Source organism: Macaca mulatta, chromosome 14, assembly GCF_049350105.2.
Source record: "Macaca mulatta isolate MMU2019108-1 chromosome 14, T2T-MMU8v2.0, whole genome shotgun sequence".
Taxonomy (NCBI): Eukaryota; Metazoa; Chordata; class Mammalia; order Primates; family Cercopithecidae; genus Macaca; species Macaca mulatta.
In genome coordinates, this window is record NC_133419.1 from 126998111 (window position 1) to 127016066 (window position 17956).

Genomic DNA, 17956 nt, shown 5'->3' on the forward strand with positions numbered 1-17956 from the left:
AAGTAAAATTTGAATTTTTGCCAGAATCCAAAGTATGCAACGAAGAGCTCCTTATACACTTCTGATCATTCACTTCCAAAACTTGGCTTAAACTTTCCTTCTCTGGGAAAAAGGACCCTGACTTCATCAGTTAGGGTTACTGTTCCCTCTCCCAGTCACCCATCAGTTTTGTCTATATCAGAGCATTCTATTTTAATTATTTGCATGTTTCCTTCTCTCTCTCACCCCTCCACGGATCTCCTACCCCAGGAAGGTCAGCATCCAGTGACCTCTTCAGGAAATTACCCACTATTTCACAACCCTAGTCAGAAGCGAAATTTAAAACCCTTTGTCCTCCCTCCTCCCCCAGCCCCACGATGTTCCAGGAAGCCAAAGCACACAGCAATCTTTCCAATCTAGGAAGCAATAAAGAAATGTATTTATGAACCAGCCTCTATCTAAGGGAGAGAATTTATGTCTCTTCATGCTCTTGTTGACAATAATAACTGATTGCTGCATCAATGTGATGCAATATAATTTTAAAACCCTCCAGAACAAGGATCAGAAAACAACTGGCAGAGAGACTGAGCGGCTGCCGTGGGCACCTTGGGTTTTGCAGCTCAGCCCTGGGCCTGCTAATGCCCTGAGGCGATGGGAACACAGCTCCGGGAGCACCTGCAATCTCATCTCGTTTCTTTCCAAGCACCGGGGAAGAAAAGCAATTTGTTTGCTCTCATACTCTAAAGATGAACTTCCCGTGCTCAATCAAACGTTATTATCCCAATGTAAGTCAATTTACCTTTGAATTTGAAGGCTATTTTCTTCCTAAATGGCTAATTATGGGAGATAGATGGCTGTAAACAGAAGCCTTCTACCTCAACACTCAGCCAGGTTTTCTCCTTATGGCACCTGAGAGAACCAGAGAAAGGAGGCCTTGCAGTGTCCCGGTCCCCTCTGCCCTCGTGCCGCCCCTCGCCATTCTTCTCATGCATCCTGCGATGCCATTCTCCCTTCCCACCTACATTCCTGGACACCTATTTGGAGTTTCATCCCCCTGAATTCCGTCCCCTGCCGTGCCCATTTCTAGGAACTCCGTTCCCTTGTGCCATCTCCCCTTTTTAAGGACTGGACTACAGGTGGGGGTCTTGGCCTGAGAACCGTGCATACAGGACAGCATGAGTTTTAGGAGACAAGGGGTCCTGTGTGTGTTTGAGATGAAACAAGGTCACCTGAGGCTGCCTCTTTGATTTGCCTGGCGGAGTCACAGAAGCAGACCGCTGCGAGGCAGGGGCTGCGGCCTGTTCCCGTGGCGTGATCAACACCTCGCAGGAACTAATTGAATGGCTGAGTTTGTTTACTGAGAGGAGGAGCAGCCCCATCCTTTCTCGCAAAACAAAGTCTTTCCCCAGGAGCGGTGGCGAAGAGGTCAGCCCTGGCGGCGTTTCTATTTGCCTTTTGATGAATGCCTATTGTGGCTGCTCAGAAGGGAGCTCATTGTGTGCTCACTGTCAGAGGTGGCTCCCACAGGGAGGCCACAGCCCTTGGAGCTTTTTGGGCCTTAGGGTTATGGAACCCGGCGTGTGGGGTTATCTACCCGGACTGAGCTTTCCAGTTCTTCTCCCAGAAGTCTGGCCTCTGGTCCTCTGCCCTTTCCACCTGGGCCCCAGAAGCCATAGTAATAGCAACCTGCCTTTGTCCGGTGCCTCGTGGTTTATGCGAGTCTACATACTTTATCTCACTTGATCCTCACAACCATCCTGTGGTGTCATCCTCCCCGACAGATGAGGGAGAGGCCCAGAGAGGTCAAGTGCTCTGCCTGAGGTCACACAGCTAGGAAGTGACATAACTGGGACCTGCCTCCAGGCCCTTTGGCTTGAACGCCTCTGATATCTGCCATCTGTCACAGTCCCATCACAGAAAGGCAGGCACGTGGCCCCGTGGTTGGAGTCCTGCCCCAGCTGTGGATCCGCGTCACCTGGGCCAGGCTTCCAATTTATGATCCTTACTGAGACCTTGGCACCACGGTCTTGATAAATCCCTCTTCCCCGAGTTTGAGCTTGCTGTTCTGTCGGGGGCAGTTTGCGGGGCTGGGAGGACAGGTAAGAAGGGAGGAGCTTTTCATGAACTGCTCTGGAAAAGTTTAAGGCCGTGGTAAGGTCAGCTCAGGAAAGCACAGCAGGACAAGGGGCAGGTAGGCCTGTCCAGCTCAGTTACGGATACAGAAATCTCAAGAAGTAATGATTGGAGGCCTGACTGAGGCATGGAGGCCAATAGGAGACACTCTTTCTCCTAGCTCAGACCAGGGAACCTAGAACATGCTCCTCCAAGTTCACCCACCGTCACCCTGCAGGGGAGGGGTCTGCCGCCCTCCAAAAAAGAATCCACTGTGCATTGTGTGGACTGTTATTTAGAGATCTCCCTACAGATTCCTGGAGCTGCTGGGCCCCATGCCGGGGTGAGAATCCCAGGACTCCCTGTTTAGCTTGGTACTTTGATTAAAACAATAAATTCCCATTGAATACCGATGGGCAGGCAAGTGGGGGGCTCCTGCCAGCCTCGGCTCCCTCCTGGCATCATCTCACAGCAACTGGTTTGGGGAGAAATACCTCCCTCCCCTGTGATGAGAGCCCTCATTCCCAATGGGTGAAGGGGAGAAGCTGCCCGGGAGTCTCAGGAATGAGGGCATCATGGGCAGGACAGGGTAGGACTGGGGCAGCTGCAGACAGCACTGAGGATATGGGGGCCTTGACTAAGCAGGGAGGGGCAACAGAAGGGGAGAGAGGGAGCACGTGGAAACCTCAGTGGCTGGCCCCTGTCTGGTCCTCACCTCCTGACCCTGGCTCCGCAGACATGCTGAACCCGGAGGAACACGCTTGGGTCTTGGCCCCCTGAGCAGCTGTGCTGGAGCCACGCCTCAGTGCCCAGCACTGCTGCTTCTGCTGTCCGGCAGCACATGGCTGCGTGTTTCTCTGGGCCCTGCCTGGTGCACAGCAGCCGTATCCTGGGCAGGTGTGCTGGGGCTGCTGCCTCACCTGGCCCTGGGTCGCTGGTAGCTCCGGATTGACCCGGGTTTCTGACGGGAAGGGCCGTGTGGGAGAAGCCAGGGAGTGGAAAGAGAACCCATGTTCCCTGGTACAAGGCTTTCACTCGTGTCTCCCCACATAGGCCCCCTCGTCCCACTGGCCTCGAGACTAGAGATCAACATCACAGTCCCATCTTTAAAAGGAACCAGGATCTGTTTTGAGATGGCTGATCAGCCAAAGAAAACCATAATTTGCATTATCCATTCACTTTTCAGTTGACTTCCTTCCTTCCTTCCTCCCTATCTTTTCCTTCCTCCCTCCCTTCTATCCATTCAGTAATATTTACTGATAATCCTTCACATGAGGCCAGATGCTAGGCTGTGGAAATTGAAGATGAATAAGCAACAGCTTCTGTCCTTGTGCTGTCTCCTTCTGGTGTCCAGTATTATGACCACTGTATTTCTGAACCGAAAACAAGGACACAGAGCTGACAGGGGTGAGTGTACACATAGGAACGGGCAGGGAGACCACCCTGAAGGTCTGAGGCATTCTGTTCCTAAGCTAGGATGAAACCAAGTATTCTATACATACAGGCCGCACTGCATTTTTGTCTAGCATCCTTTAATAAGTACAGTAAGAGCTGCCATTTGTTGAACATGTACCATGTGCCAGGCTTGTTCAAGATAATGTATATACCATATCTCATTTAGTCTTCACCACAGCCCTACAGAGAAATTCACTGTCCAGACAGGGCAACTGAGGACCAGGCTGTTCACAGTCAGTGTCAGTACTGGCTACTCTTCTTGGCTACTCTAAATCCTCTGCTGCTCCTATGGCTGGAGGGTTCTGATCTGTTGGCGTATAGGTGTGTCCTGTGGGCCACATGGGGTGGGTGGGTGTCCACAGCACATGGCCTGGAGCCATGGTGCACACAGCAGGGTGTCTGAGGCTGTGCAGAAAGGCCCACTTCTAAACAACGTGTCTGAGCTTTGCTAGGTGTCCGCGTTTGGAACATAATAAAAGAGGAGGTCTTCGAAAGGAGGTGACTCAGAGAAGCAACGCTAGACTCACCCCAGAGCTGCAACCTGCTAACTTCACAGACCCTCACAGCAGAATTACTTAACACCCCCACCACCCCCTGAACCCCTCTCCTCATGGGGACAAAAGAGAAATCAGGCTGATGCTATCTTCCTCACAGCAGGACTTAGGAGGAGCAAATGAAACAGCATATGTAAAAGTGCATTGTAAATTGCAAAGTGGCAGATGAGATTATTATTACTGCTTCCTGCACCTTAGCAAAGACCCATAATCACAAACGATGCATTGAGCATGGCGTGGGGTGGCCTTTCTTGGCCCTGCCCTTTCTCCCTGGTTCCTCCCACCCTCTTGGCTTTTCTCCTGGATTCCCTGCTCTCCCATCTGCAGCAGGTTGGGGCCCCACGGATAACGATATCTAAGAACCGACTCCTGGGATCTTATCAAGTCACCTCTACAGTTGGTGCCTCCTTAGTCACTGCCAAGATCCCAGGCAGGTATAATGTGCCAATCAGGGCCCAGTGGGCAGCTTCATCTTCAAGTGCAGGGAGTGGGAGCAATGGAGCACCTGTGGTCTCCAGGTCTCAGGCCACTCGGGTCTGGGACTCGAGGCTCAGAGGGAGAAGTCCTGTGGTGACTGCTGTGAGGGAGTGGTGTGGGGGCTTAGGATGGGACCTACTTCGTGGGACATGATGGATGAGACTCGGGATGCCAGGAGGGAGGCACAGCTCGCACTCAGCAGCTTGGCGCATGCAAGTAGGAGCTCTGCTCACAGCCTGTGCTGGGCACTTCATTTCCCAGAGACAACCAGCGTGTTTTAATAATGTCTACTTGGGTTAATGGAAGTTGTCAGTTTCGCTTAATAAATACATCGCCATTCTCGGCCATACATATCCGTCATGCTGGGCCTGGAGCTGTGCGTCCCGCCTGAGTTAAGTAGGGATGCTGGGAGTGGGAATGGGGTGGGAAAAGCATGGGGCATATGGGTAGTGACTGAGGTCTGGAGGGCAGGGGACATGGTCCCTCTTGGGAGTTAAGCAGAGGGAGTCCTGTCATTGCATCTTTCCTCTGGGATCCAATCAGAGGCACAAAGGGCAGAAGGGAAGCTTGGAGGTTCCTCCTGTTCATTCTCTGGCTCAGGGAAAGGACACACAGACTGGCCCCTTTGGAAGGGAGAAGTGAGCCATGGTGTGGCCAAGAGGGATGCAGCCCATCTTGGGAAGGAATCCCAGTTGACCACTCATTACCTCTGTAACTAAGTCAGTTATTCAATCTCCCTGAGCCTCCGTTTCTCATCTGTAAAATGGAGCTAATAATCATATTTGCTTCATAGAGCCTGTTTCGAGAATTCCAACATAAGCCATGGGAAGCTCTTAGCATGCACCCAGCATCTAAAGCACTCAAATCAGAGTCGGTAGTATTATTAATGTGAAAACATTATTTTTATGAAGGCACAGTTTACTATGGTGTTTATGAGTGTGGGTTTGGATTTCGGTTGTATCACTTACTAGCTGTGTCACTTTGGACAAGTTACTTAATCTTTCTGTGTTTCAGTTTCCAAGTCTGTAAAATATGGGGAAATAATACCTATCTTATGGAGTCGTGAGGATTGAGCAAATTAAGACATGCACATCCTTTGGACACAGACCCAGTAACTGTTAAGAATTATTAAGTTGTTGATTTCACAGGGCCATTGGGGAGGGAAATCTGGGCTCCCTGGGAACTGCCTTGCACATATCCCCACCAGACCACATCCCTGATGACCTTACACACCCCAGGGGTGATGCCAGGCAGAGACCCTGGACCTTCCAGGGAGGGAACCGGAGGACTCCAGTCAGAGTTTCCAAGCTGCATAACTTGGTTCATGGCTGGCAGCGAGGGGAGAGACCCCAGGGAGGGAGCATGTTTCACATTCTGGGGACATTCTCCTTGAACTCTGCAGGGGCTTAAAACGTCCCTAAGTACCATACATCTACATGCTGGCCTTCTTCTGCACTCTTTTTTTCTTTCTTTAAAAGCTTAGACTGATTAAAGATGGGAAGGGATTTGGGGGGTCAAGGGAGGACCTTGGATGGGAAGGGACGGAAGCTCAGATGACGTGGAGGGGTGGGGGTGGCCGGGCGGTGCTTTCTAGCTGAAGTAAGCAGCTTCGGAACCTGCCTACCACGCGGCCTGGTATTCCAGGGTTTGTAAACTGCATGCCACATGTTTATCCTTATTAAGCAGTTGTTCTCTTCCAAGGGGCTCTCTCTGGCAGCCAAGAAGCAACCACAGGGCTTGTCGTGGGGCTTATGAGTAGCTAGGGCCTCCCAGGAGGTCATCAGAGTGGATGGGGCGGGGTGGGGGGCAAAGCCAGGTAAATACCTGGAGGCTTCCACTCCCTAAACCCAGGGAAATGATGGAGTAGCTGAACCGAGATTGACCCACCTCCTCCTTGTACGGAAAGAAAAGCTGTGGCCAGAGGGGCAAGGCGAGGAAGTCGCCATAACACATTTGGTGTGGTTTTGGGCAGACAGAACGGGCTTTTTAGGGCTGGGGCTGCTTTCTAATGTGAATATGAGAACTCTTGGCTGGGAGGGGAAGGGCTGGAGGAGAGGTCAGGAAGGAGAGATCCACATCTGACTCCGGGCTGGCTCTCGGTGACCATGACCACCTCCTTCCACTGGAGGGAGCAGCCTCTCCGCAGGTGGGGCGGTCCCTCAGGAGCAGGAACTGGGCTCCCGCTGGAGAGAAGCAGTGCTCCACGTTCAAAGACCATTGTTGCCATTATTAATTGATCTCTGTTATTATCATGTAGGCATTAAGTGGCTTCCTCTGCCCTTTGAGTTGTAACACTTAGGGCAGCTGCTAGTGAGGACAAAACAAAGCTTCCCTACTGCAAGAGCTTGATCTGGGTCCCTGCTGCTGTGTGGCCTTCTGCAATGAGCCGTTTTACAGATGGAGAAACTTAGTCCTCAATGATTTGCTGAAGGGCCGAGTTGCTTAGCCCTGCAGGGTACACAGATGAATAGGGAGGGTCGCTGAGCACTTGCAGCCGAGACAGGGTTGCCACCCACTGCAAGGACAAAAATCACTACTGGGTCAGCTCTGCAGCTGCAAATCTGGGGAAAAGGGACCCACCCAGGCACTAGGGCAACTGCCCAGCTCCATTGCATCAGGGTCCCAAGGAACAAGCACATCAGCTCTCTCCAGAGCCCTTCTCACCATCTCACGTGCCTGCCATGCTGTTTCTTACCAACCTAGGAGGCAGAGCTGGTGGCTGCTGCTCCACTCTCACCCTTTGGACCTCCCCACAGGGCGGGACAGGGTGGGCCCAGGTGGAGTCTGAGCTGGGTGCCAATTCCAGGAATGCAGCTGGAGGTGGGGGTGGGCGGTGCTGGGCCTGGACAGGTGGGAGAGAAAGGCAGGAGGCAGCTGAAGGGGGCGGTCTCAGAAGCCCCCACGGGGAGACTCCTATCCACCTGGCAGGCATTTGGAACAACGTGCTTAATAACGGCAGCATTTGTGAAATCTAATTAGTGCAGGCCCAACTTCTGACTTCCTGCGCAGGGGCTCCTCCTCTAGCCCTAGGCTATCGAGCTGAATTAAGCTGCCTAAGATCACATCATTAAATTCACTAACCTTGCTTTTCCACCACGTTTAGCCCCTGGTGCCCTTCCTCTGTCTGTGGGAGGTGCGCGTCTGGCATTCCTCCAGTGCGTTCCCAGGCAGGTGTTTTGAGAAACTCCCCTCCTCTTCCCGCCTCTTCCCTCCCCAAACGGCTCCCTTAATCACGAGTTGCTTTCTTCTGAGCTCAATAATCACCCTGGACTAATCCATCCACAAAATCCTGTGGCTGCAGTAGGAGCCCTCTTCCCAGCCCTCCCTGGCTAAGAGATGGTGGTCCCAGAGGGGCTGAGGACTCCTCCTGGAGGCAGGCAGGGGGCTGTCTGGAGGCAGAGCATTGGGCCTGCTGGCAAACTGGTAACTGGCACATGTGACTTGCATTTCCTGGGGCCTACTGCTGGGAGTGCACTTCTGGAGTAGAGATGGGCGATGGGGATGCCTGGTGAGAACAGTGTCCAGGATAAGAGGGGAGGGGATGGAGAAGCGGCTCTGGAGCCCAGCTCGCCGTTAGCCCTGATAAACAAACGACTCCCTGTGGGTCAGAGTACAGGGTAGGTAGCAGAAACAATCAGGCCAGAGGGGTATTCGTTGCAGAAAAGAAATGTGATGCAATTAGTATGCTAGGGGAATGGAAAACTCTAACGTGGAGACAGGGCTAAAGTTACTGCCCACTCAACTCTGCGTGGAATTGTGCTGAATGGAGGAGCACTGCAGCAAGGGCTGACCACCGCCCAGTCCAGGTTGGGTGCGTGTGCCCTGCTGTGAGACCGGACCTCAGGAAAGGGGTCGGGGGAAGGTTGGGTTGGGAAGGAGAGGCTCTGTAGCCACACCTGTGAAGCTCCAGGCAGCTTCCCTAATGTCTCTCCTTAGCCTCTTGCAGAGAGGGCTGATGCACGTCTTCCCCGCCCGGCTGGTGTCTGGGTTAATTGGACCTTGTTTATATAGCATCTATTATTTATGATTTCCTTTCGTCTCTCCTGAGTGTGACAACCATGGTTAAACAACCAGAGTTATTCCTGCCTTGGGACATGTATGAGGACGGTCTCCTTTGCAGCCTACCTGAAGTGAATGTGAGGCCGAGAGGCTTCGTGAAAGGTTAGTGTGTGGGGGGCCTGCTGGGAGAGATGGGCAGGGGAATGTGCCTGAGACCAGACAGCCTTGCACTAAGCGCAGCTCCTTTCTGGGGGGACCTCTGATGCATGCTCACTCGTAAAAAATCCAGCTGGAACTGGGATCTTGGATCGCATCCCATTCTGGGGGGTCCGAACTTTGGCTGCATATTGGAATTATTTGAGAGGTTTGAAAACCTGACAACCAGAGATTCCAACTTAATTGGTATGGGCGTGTGACTACAAGGTTTTAGAGCTCTCCAGATATTCTAATATGCAGCAAAAGTTGAGAGCCACTCGCAGCTCCAACACATTCTTACTGTGTCAGTTTTTTTTCTGTTAATTATGAACAATAGCAGCTAACTTTAATAGAACCCTGATGAGGCCGGGCGCGGTGGCTCACTCCTGTAATCCCAGCACTTTGGGAGGCCGAGGTGGGCGGATCACGAGGTTAGGAGATCGAGACCATCCTGGCTAACACAGTGAAACCCCGTCTCTGCTAAAAACACAAAAAATTAGCCGGGCGTGGTGGCGGGCACCTATAGTCCCAGTTACTTGGGAGGCTGAGACAGAAGAATGGCGTGAACCTGGGAGGCGGAGCTTGCAGTGAGCCGAGATCGTGCCACAGCACTCCAGCCTGGGCGACGAGCGAGACTCTATCTCAAAAAAAAAAAAAAAAAAAAAAAAAAAAAAAAAGTAAAAATAGAACCCTGATGATGCAGTGGGCACAGAGAATTTTATGTAGATGGCTTCAACGAATCCTCAGAACAACCCAATGTTGTTGGAAGGTGCAATGATCGTCTTCCCTTTACAGATGAAGAAACTGAGGCTCAGGGAGGTTAAGTAAATGAGGCCAAAGTCACACATTGTTTCAGTCACAAAGTTAGGCCTGACCTGACTCCAAAACCTGTGCTGTTAACTATTTTTTTTGAGACAGAGTTTTGCCCTTTCATCCAGACTGGAGTGCAGCGGCATTATCTCGGCTCACTGCAACCTTCGTCTCCCAGGTTCAAGCGATTCTCCTGCCTCAGCCTCCTGAGTAACTAGGATTACAGGCGTGCACCACCACACCTGGCTAATTTTTGTGTTTTTAGTAGAGACAGGGGTTTTGGCATGTTTGCTAGGCTGGTCTTGAACTCCTGGCCTCAAACGATCTGTCTGCCTTGGCCTCCAAAGTGCTGGGATTACAGGCATGAGCCTCCTTGTCTGACCTGTAAGAGGATTTTAACAGTTTCCCAAGCAATGCTTCATATTCACAAATGAACATGTTAGGCTCAAGGACAGAAGGGACATACTTAGGATGATAGACTAACCTGGCCCTGCCTGCGACCTCATGGGAATGTGGGATGATGAGAGAGAATGTTTGCATTGGAGTCTGTGGGGATAGAGTCCTCAACAAATGTCAAGCACTGGTGCTATAATCAAATGGGGAGAGGGAGCCAGCTATGCATGTCTGAAGCAGGTATTCTCTTCCCTGCAGGTGCCAGGACTACAGACAGGGCAAGGGAGAGCAGGGGCTTGCTGGAGAAATCCATCCTTCTCTGAGATCTCTTGGAGGGCTCTCCATCTCTCTTAGAGCAGTTTCTTTCATAGACAGTTGAAGCTGCCTCAGTGGTCTCCCCAGATCATGCAGGTCGGGGCAGAAGCTTCTCACTCAGAGAACTGAGAATATAATTTGTCACAGAAGGCTAAGGTGGAACTTAGACCAAGATGTTCTTGACCTTAGCAGTTTGACTTGGGTGGGGGTTTGGAAGCTGGAACTTTTCAACATATATCTCCAAGCTTCAGGAGGAAGCTAGACACATCTGAAAGCCTCTGAACAGCCTGTGATGAAGATTCTTGAAGAAAGAGACCGTTTGCGTTAGTGACTAAGAGTACAGGTGCAAGAGGCAGACCGCCCATGTTAAAATCTGGCTCCACTCCTGAGCTGTGTGACCTTGGGAAAGTTTTTCAACTGAAGCCACAAAGACCTAATCTGGGAGGTGGGAATAGTCATAGGGAAGGGTCGTGGGGAAATAAAATGAGAGAATGCATGTAACGTTCTTGGCTGACAGTGCCCGGTGAATATTAGCTATTACGGTTGTTCCTACCACCATACCCTCTCCCATTCGTTTCCTTCTCAATTCTATTGACATTTTCAGTGTCTAACTCCTTTTGAGGGATCATGGATTTTGTAGAACTAGGCTGCTTTCACTCTTCGAGGGTGGTCTTTCTGATTGATCCATCAGTCTGTCTTCTCCTTGCCGTCCTTGGTATGCACACACATACGTGGAAGCTATATTCCTCCTTCATACTGGACTTTGAGGACAACATTTTCATGTTTCACGTTTCCCACTTCATCTCCTTTGTTTTCCACTTGCTTAGTTTCCTACTCTTCCCTTTATCCTGAGGTGTTGTGAGGGGAATGGCCTGCAGAGTCCAAAGGCGGCTGTCGTGTCATTTGTCCATGTTTGCATTCCCGTGCCCTCCCCACAGTTGGTTGATCTCTGGGCTGCACGCATGTTGGGTTCACTGATCGCAGAGCCTTTTTCTGGCAGCCAAGAGCACGGGAGCCTCCCAGAGGCTGTTGGCATGTGGATGCTGCCTCTGCGATCCACAACCCCACCAGGCTGATGCTTCAGGAACAGATCACACCTCGGCTGAACGCATCAGGCTGGAACACTGGATTCTTAACCAACCGTAGGTGCTACTGCCGCTCTATGACCTGCCGATGCCCTCTGTCCTTCTCTGGTGCCTTTGTCCACATGGGTCTTCAGTTCCTTCAACATGCATGCTTGTGGCCCCTTGGAGCTCACCTCCTCAAGCAAGCCTCCCAGCCCAGTCAGCCCCTGCGCACTCTCACGTTGCCTGTACGTCTCCTTCACAACTCACGTCACTGATGGACTCACACAGTTGGGTGTGTATTTGGAAACTTGTCTTCTTCATGCTGGAATATCAGCCCTAAGAGGGCAAGAAGTGTTCCTATTTGTTCACTACAGTATTATATGAACACCCCTGGCATATAATAAATGCTCCTTCAGTAGTTGACTATTATATGGACACCCCTGGCATAGAAAAAATGCTCCCTCAGTATTTGAATAAATAATTGTGGTGTCAATTTAGATTAATTTTCTTGATCTCATACTTGCGTTCACTATGCAATCCTATCATCTGGCTCTGCTACTAACTGTCTCATGAACTTGGAAGTTTTAGGGGATAGTCTTTTTAAAGTACGTTCGTTAAAAAAGAGGTATTATTCATATAACATGAAGTTTTCCCCTTTAAAATAGACAGTTCAGTAGTTTTGAAGTATATTTACAACATTTTGCAACCATGGCCATGACCTCATTTTGGAACGTTTTCATCACCCCAAAATAAACCCCATACCCATCACTTGCCATTTCTGTCCCCCTGTCGGTAACCATTAACCCACTTTCTGCCTCTATGGATTCGCCTATACTGGACACTCCAAATAAATGGAATCGTACAACATGTGGCCTTTTGTATCCGTCTCCTTTCACTTAAAATGCTTTCAAGGTTCCATCCCAGTTTCCGTATGCATCAGTAGTTTATTCCTTTGTAGGGGTGAATAATGTTCCATGGCGTGGCTATAAGCACATTTTGTTCATTCATCATCTGCTAGACATTTGGGCTGTTTCCACTTTTCAGCTATTGTGAGTAATGCTGCTGTGAACATCTGTGTAAATTTTTTGTGTGAACATATTTTTTCAGTACTCTTGGGTAGATACTTAGAAGTGGAATCATTGGGTCATATGGTAATTCTATGTTTAATTTTTGCAGAACTACCAAACTGCTTTCTGAGGAGTTTTTATTTGATTTTTTTTTTAAATGAAAGGGGTGGGCCAATTTAGTGTCCACCCCCTTACCTTTTAATTTTTATTTGATAAAGAACTCCTTTAGAAACATATTAAAAACCATGGAATCTCCAGATAAATGCATATGTGTGAATACATATCATTTCAGGGGTCCCAGAACCATCAGAAACTGGCTATGGATCCCAATGTTTCGTGATTACAGGCTCGCACACGGCAGTGTTTTAAGGTAAGATGATTTTCTCCAACACAGAACTTGGCTTTTTCACATGGATATTGGAGATGGATAATTTGGCTAATGAGTTCTGATCCATGTTCTGATTTGCATCTGGGATCAGAACATTCAGCAGCCATTTAGTTGCCTTAATTTTTTCCACCCACTCTGCAATCATTTGATTGATGTGCAATTACCTCCCCCTGCTTGGACACGCGCTTTCTCCTGCTCACGTGTGTTATCCAATGCCTGATAACCTTCATTTTTTCCCGTTTATTTTGTGTGTGCTGGCCACTGTTTGATGTAATTATTTTTGTAATCATCTTCTATTAGGTGAAAGAATATTGCAGTAGAGAAAGAAGGAAAAAGAAAATAAATGCCTTCCTGACAAGTTCTAATATTTTATGTTCACAAATCTCCCAATATCAGAGCAATAATATTATTTTCTCGATGTGCATTTATTAAAATGTAAAGTAGCTCCACACATAGGGAACGAAAACCCTTGCATTACCTTGGCCAGAAAATATCACTTATTTATTTCAGATTGCATTTCTGGAATGTTAATACTGTTGCTTTTTTTTTCCCCCATAGCCTTTATCTAGCAGGGGAGTGAACCTGAAGGTCTGATTTCTAAACAGGCCTTGCTGAATGCACAGGACTTTAATTTGGTTTTAAGAATTGCTTTTGGCTCTTGATTGACGATGAGGTTCTTTTCTGTGTAATTCTTTTGGCTGAAAACTGAATAGAGTTCTCCCTTTGTGGATGGCATTTTGACATCACATGGTAAGACAGGGTACAGATGTAAATGGGGAGTAGGGAAGATTTATAAAAGAGAAGGGGGATTAACATGTGGACTTTAAGGGTTGGAAGAGTTTGATCTGTTATCGATTTCTCTATGGCATCAATGGCACACCCCTTAGATTCCAGTTCCTAAGTCAGAATGTTCATTTCCAGGTAGCCTAGTAAAAGAGATACTAGATTGGAAGTCAGAAGCCAGGAGTTCTAATCCTATTTTTCCCTCTAAGTAGTTTTGTGACCTTGGACAATTCACTTCCACTCTTTGGGCTGTTTTCTCAAGTGCAAAAGGAAATGTTGAACTAAGATGCATGGGTTTTAATCTTAGCTGCATATTAGAATGCCCTGGAGAACTTTGAAAACTATAGTGATACTCAGGCCCTTAGATCAATTAAATCAGACTTTCTCGTGAGGGTGCATGGACCTGGGCATTGGTGTCTCTACTAAACACCCCCCAGGTGGTTCTATCATCAAGCCAGAGATGAGGACCCCCAGTGCAGGTGATCTCAGATGTTCCTCCAGATTTCTGATTCCTCAACGTTATGAGCTGGGCAGTGATGTCAGTCCAGCCAAGGTTGGTGAGATGTATTTGCAGACAAGTGGGCCACAATCACAGGATTGTGATTCTGTGCTGGGGTTTGAGGTGTCTCTGCTGGGAGACTCTGGGGAGATCCTGAATGGAATTGAATTTCTCTCAGTATCAGGTCTGGGTTGGGGCAGGTAAATCTTCCTTTCTTTGTGGGCTCTTGGTGCTGAGAAGATGGATGAGCTGGGGCCGGTAATATAGCTTTGTTCCTTGGAGAAAGGCATGTAGAGAGATAAGGTAGGCTTATTATTTTTAGAGTGGAACTGGGACTATTTAGCCTAGAAAAGAGGGGACTTGGGGAGAGGCATGATTTGCGGTCTTCAAGAGGCTGAAAGCCTGTCATGTGGAAGAGGGATTGGAGTGATTTGAGATGCTCTGGGGGGCTGAACTCAGGTCAGTGGGCAGAGAGTCAGGGAAAGACATTTTGGTGCATTATGAGGAAGAATTGTAAAGTAGAGCTGTGCTCCATATTCCCTGTGCATACTTCTGTCTTAGCACCTGCTTTTATAACAGTCTTCTCTATAATGAGACAACGTCTTTCTCATCTCTGTATTCTCAGCACCTAATCCGGTTCCTGACACAGTCCTCAATAAATGTTTATTGTCATTCATATGATTATTAATTACTGTCATGAATGCCCACTATGCAGAGTACTTTTCTTGCTTTATCTTGTTTAACCCTCCTAATGCTTTAGGAAGTAAGTATATTTATTACCCCACTCTACAGTTAAGGAAACCAGAGCTTTGGGAGGTTAAGGAATGGGCAGAATCACAGCCAGTATGTAGCAGAGGCTGGATGTGAACTTAGGTCTGTCTGACTAAAAAACTTGTGTTCCTAACCATCATGCAACCCTGCCCACCAGGACCCTGGAGGTATCAAGCTGAAGATAGACAACCACTTAGGGGACCTAGTTATGCCATGGCAATAAATATGGATTGAGTTAGGACAGTCCCAGATGATGATGGAGCCAGGAGCTGAGTGATTTTTAGAGTCTGAGGTCACCCTGTTACCGCTCTATCAGCCTCCTACCCCACAATCCACCAGTGAGGCATTGGCCCGGTCCGGAGGCAGAGCCTTACTACCTTTGCTACATAGGCTCTGGGATGGCACTGCTCTCTCAGCAGTTATGGTCATTTGCAGGTAATAGGTATTGTGGCCTCCTCTGCCACCTGCCTGCGTTAAGCCTTTTGGTCACATGTCTGGGGAGCAGTCTTCTTTGTATGCCCCTGGGGACAGGGCAGGATGGAGGGAGGAGCCCCAGGTGTGTGTGTGGGGTGCGTGGGTGGGGAGATGCATGACTGCTTTGGTTATGAAACTTTGTGTTAGTGTGTCCGTTCATTTCACACAGACACAGTGATTGCATTATCACGCGGCTGAGCGTACATGGCAGAGGGTGGAAGCAGCTGAGGAAGGAGCGGGTGCTCCAAGGAAATCTTTCATCAAAGTGATGGCATAGCTAAAGGCACAGAAATGCATTACTGAGATGGCCTTGCCCATTAGTGGGCGGCCGCAAGGAAGGCTGAAATGGTGGTTGGGGAGAATGAATGGGAGAGGGGCTGGAATTGACTGGAAAGACAGGAAAAGGAAAGAGGGGGAGAAACAAGTTGGTGGGAATGGTGATTCCTTTAAAATGGGGTGCACTGCCTGACAAGTTGTGCATTCTTCTTAAACACAGCTCAAATCAAGCCTTAACTTGAAAGAAAATTAAGTCAGATGCAGTCATGACCCTCCTGTTAGCCCAGTTGGGCATAGAGGCTTTCCAGAAAACTCTCTCTCCAGAGCGGTTGGGCGGTGGTTGTAGTAGTGATAAGCATGAAAGAGGGAGCCAGCATTTGAGAATCAAGCGCTTAAAATACATCATCCCATTTGTTTCTGATAATGAACACACAGAGTGGGTGATACGATTATCCTTTTACTGATGAGAAGACTGAGGCTCACATGGTTTTTGTGGTTGTTGTTTTAGAGATGAAGTCTTGCTCTGTCACCCAGGTTGAAGATTCTTGGTGTGATTATGGCTCACTCCAGCCTTGAACTCCTGGACTCCAGTGATCCTTGAGTCTTAGCCTCCCAAGTAGCTGGGACTACAGGCACACACCACTGTGATTGGCTATTTTTAATTTTTTTGTAGAGGCAGGGTCTCACTATTTTGCCCAGGCTGGTCTTGAACTCCTGGGCTCAAGTGATCCTCTTGCCTTAGCCTCCCAAAGTGTTGGGATTACAGGTGTGAGCCACTTTGCCTGGGTTCACAGGTGTTTTAAAGCTTAAATTATAAATGAAAGCGAGCAAGTCTTACTTAAACATGACTTAAAAAGTTGTTTATTTCACCACACCATGTGATCTTCCAGTTTTCCGTCAGGGAAGGCAGTTCGGAGGTTGGGGACTTAGGAGTTGGCTTTCACAGCCAAACAGCTTTGTCGAGTCACTAAATGAATTTTGGGAGGTGACCACAGATTCTAGCGGGCCTGTTAGCCTGACTAGGTTGAGATTGCTGACGTGACCCACAGAACAGGAGAAGCTGAGTTACTTGCAAGTTGGAAAGATGCTATCATCATGAAACAAAATAGATTTGGTTGGTTGGCTTGCCCATGCAGTTAGATGGCAGGCCATGAAGAAACATGGCCTCATCTCTCTTATAGCTCTGAGGGGCAGGAGGAGAGAGCTGGGAATCACTAGATTCACTGCAGAGAAGTTCAGGGCTGTATCTAGGTCATGGGTCAACTGATAATTGGAAGAGAAATTCAAGGTTGGACATTTGTTTTGATTTTTGGTTTTCAAAATTTATACTTATCTACTTTCAAAAATAACTTGAAGAGACATACTATTTTCTCAGGAAAAGAAAAAGATGCCCTCTAAATAGTTTTCTTGCTTGAATGTTGCCAGCAAATCAGCCATCTCATCGCATGTTGATGGTTGTAGACCAAATCATGAATGGTTAACTAGAGCTGCCATTTGTTGAGTTCCTACTAGGCATTTGACTCTGTGTTAGGTACCTTGCACATATTAGCTTTATAAACACTCCCCACAACCCAGCAAGATAGGCATTTTTATCCCCATTTTTCACATGAGGAAACTGAGGTTCACGGAGGTTAACTGACTTGCCCAAAGTCCCACTGTATATAAGTAGCAAAACTAAGATTTGAACTCAGATCTCTCTGACTTCAAAATCAGGTGCTCTTTCTACTCTGTGACATGAGGCTATGAACATGTGAATCTCAGAGGTAAAAAGTAGAGTTTGGCTCACTAATATGGTTTGGATCTGTGTCCCCCCCACCAAGTCTTATGTTTAACTGTGTTCCTCAGTGTTGGAGGTGGGGCCTGGTGGGAGGTGATTGGATCACGTGGTTGGTGTATTCATGAATGGGTTAGCACCATCCCTTCAGTGCTGTTCTCATGATAGTGAGTATGTGAGTTATTGCGAGATCTGGTTGTTTAAAAGTGTGTAGCACCTCCCCCGTCTCCTCTCCTCCTGCTCTGGCCATGTGAGACATCTCGCTCCTCCTACGCCTTCTCCCACGCTCCTCCTACGCCTTCTCCCACGACTGTAAGTTTCCTGAGGCCTCAGCTATGCTGAGGCAGATTTATAGTTAGGCATTGGCCAGGGTGGTGCTAACCCATTCGTGAGAACTCCACCCACATGATCCAAACCGTATTAGTGAGCCAAACTCTACTTTTTAGCTCTAAGATTCATGTGTATAGAAACGGCCATGCTTCTTGTACAGCCTGTGGAACTAGGAGCCAATTAAACTTCTTTTCTTTATAAATTACCCAGTCTTTCCCTTCCTTCCTTCCTTCCTTCC

At 48.6% G+C, this 17956-nt stretch overlaps 1 protein-coding gene and 1 long non-coding RNA gene across 3 annotated transcripts in view; one reads left to right on the top strand and one right to left on the bottom strand.

The window, feature by feature from the left end:
* The window catches only part of KIRREL3 (kirre like nephrin family adhesion molecule 3), a 572492-nt gene that overhangs the window by 172921 nt on the left and 381615 nt on the right, over positions 1–17956 (bottom strand). The gene's annotated exons all lie outside the window — the stretch shown is intronic.
* Positions 8618–17956, top strand: part of LOC114672437 (uncharacterized) — a 45528-nt gene continuing 36189 nt past the window's right edge. The window contains exons 1-2 of the long non-coding RNA XR_013404381.1: positions 8618–8738; positions 12716–12793. This is a non-coding gene — a long non-coding RNA (uncharacterized LOC114672437). The remainder of the gene's footprint in view (positions 8739–12715; positions 12794–17956) is intronic.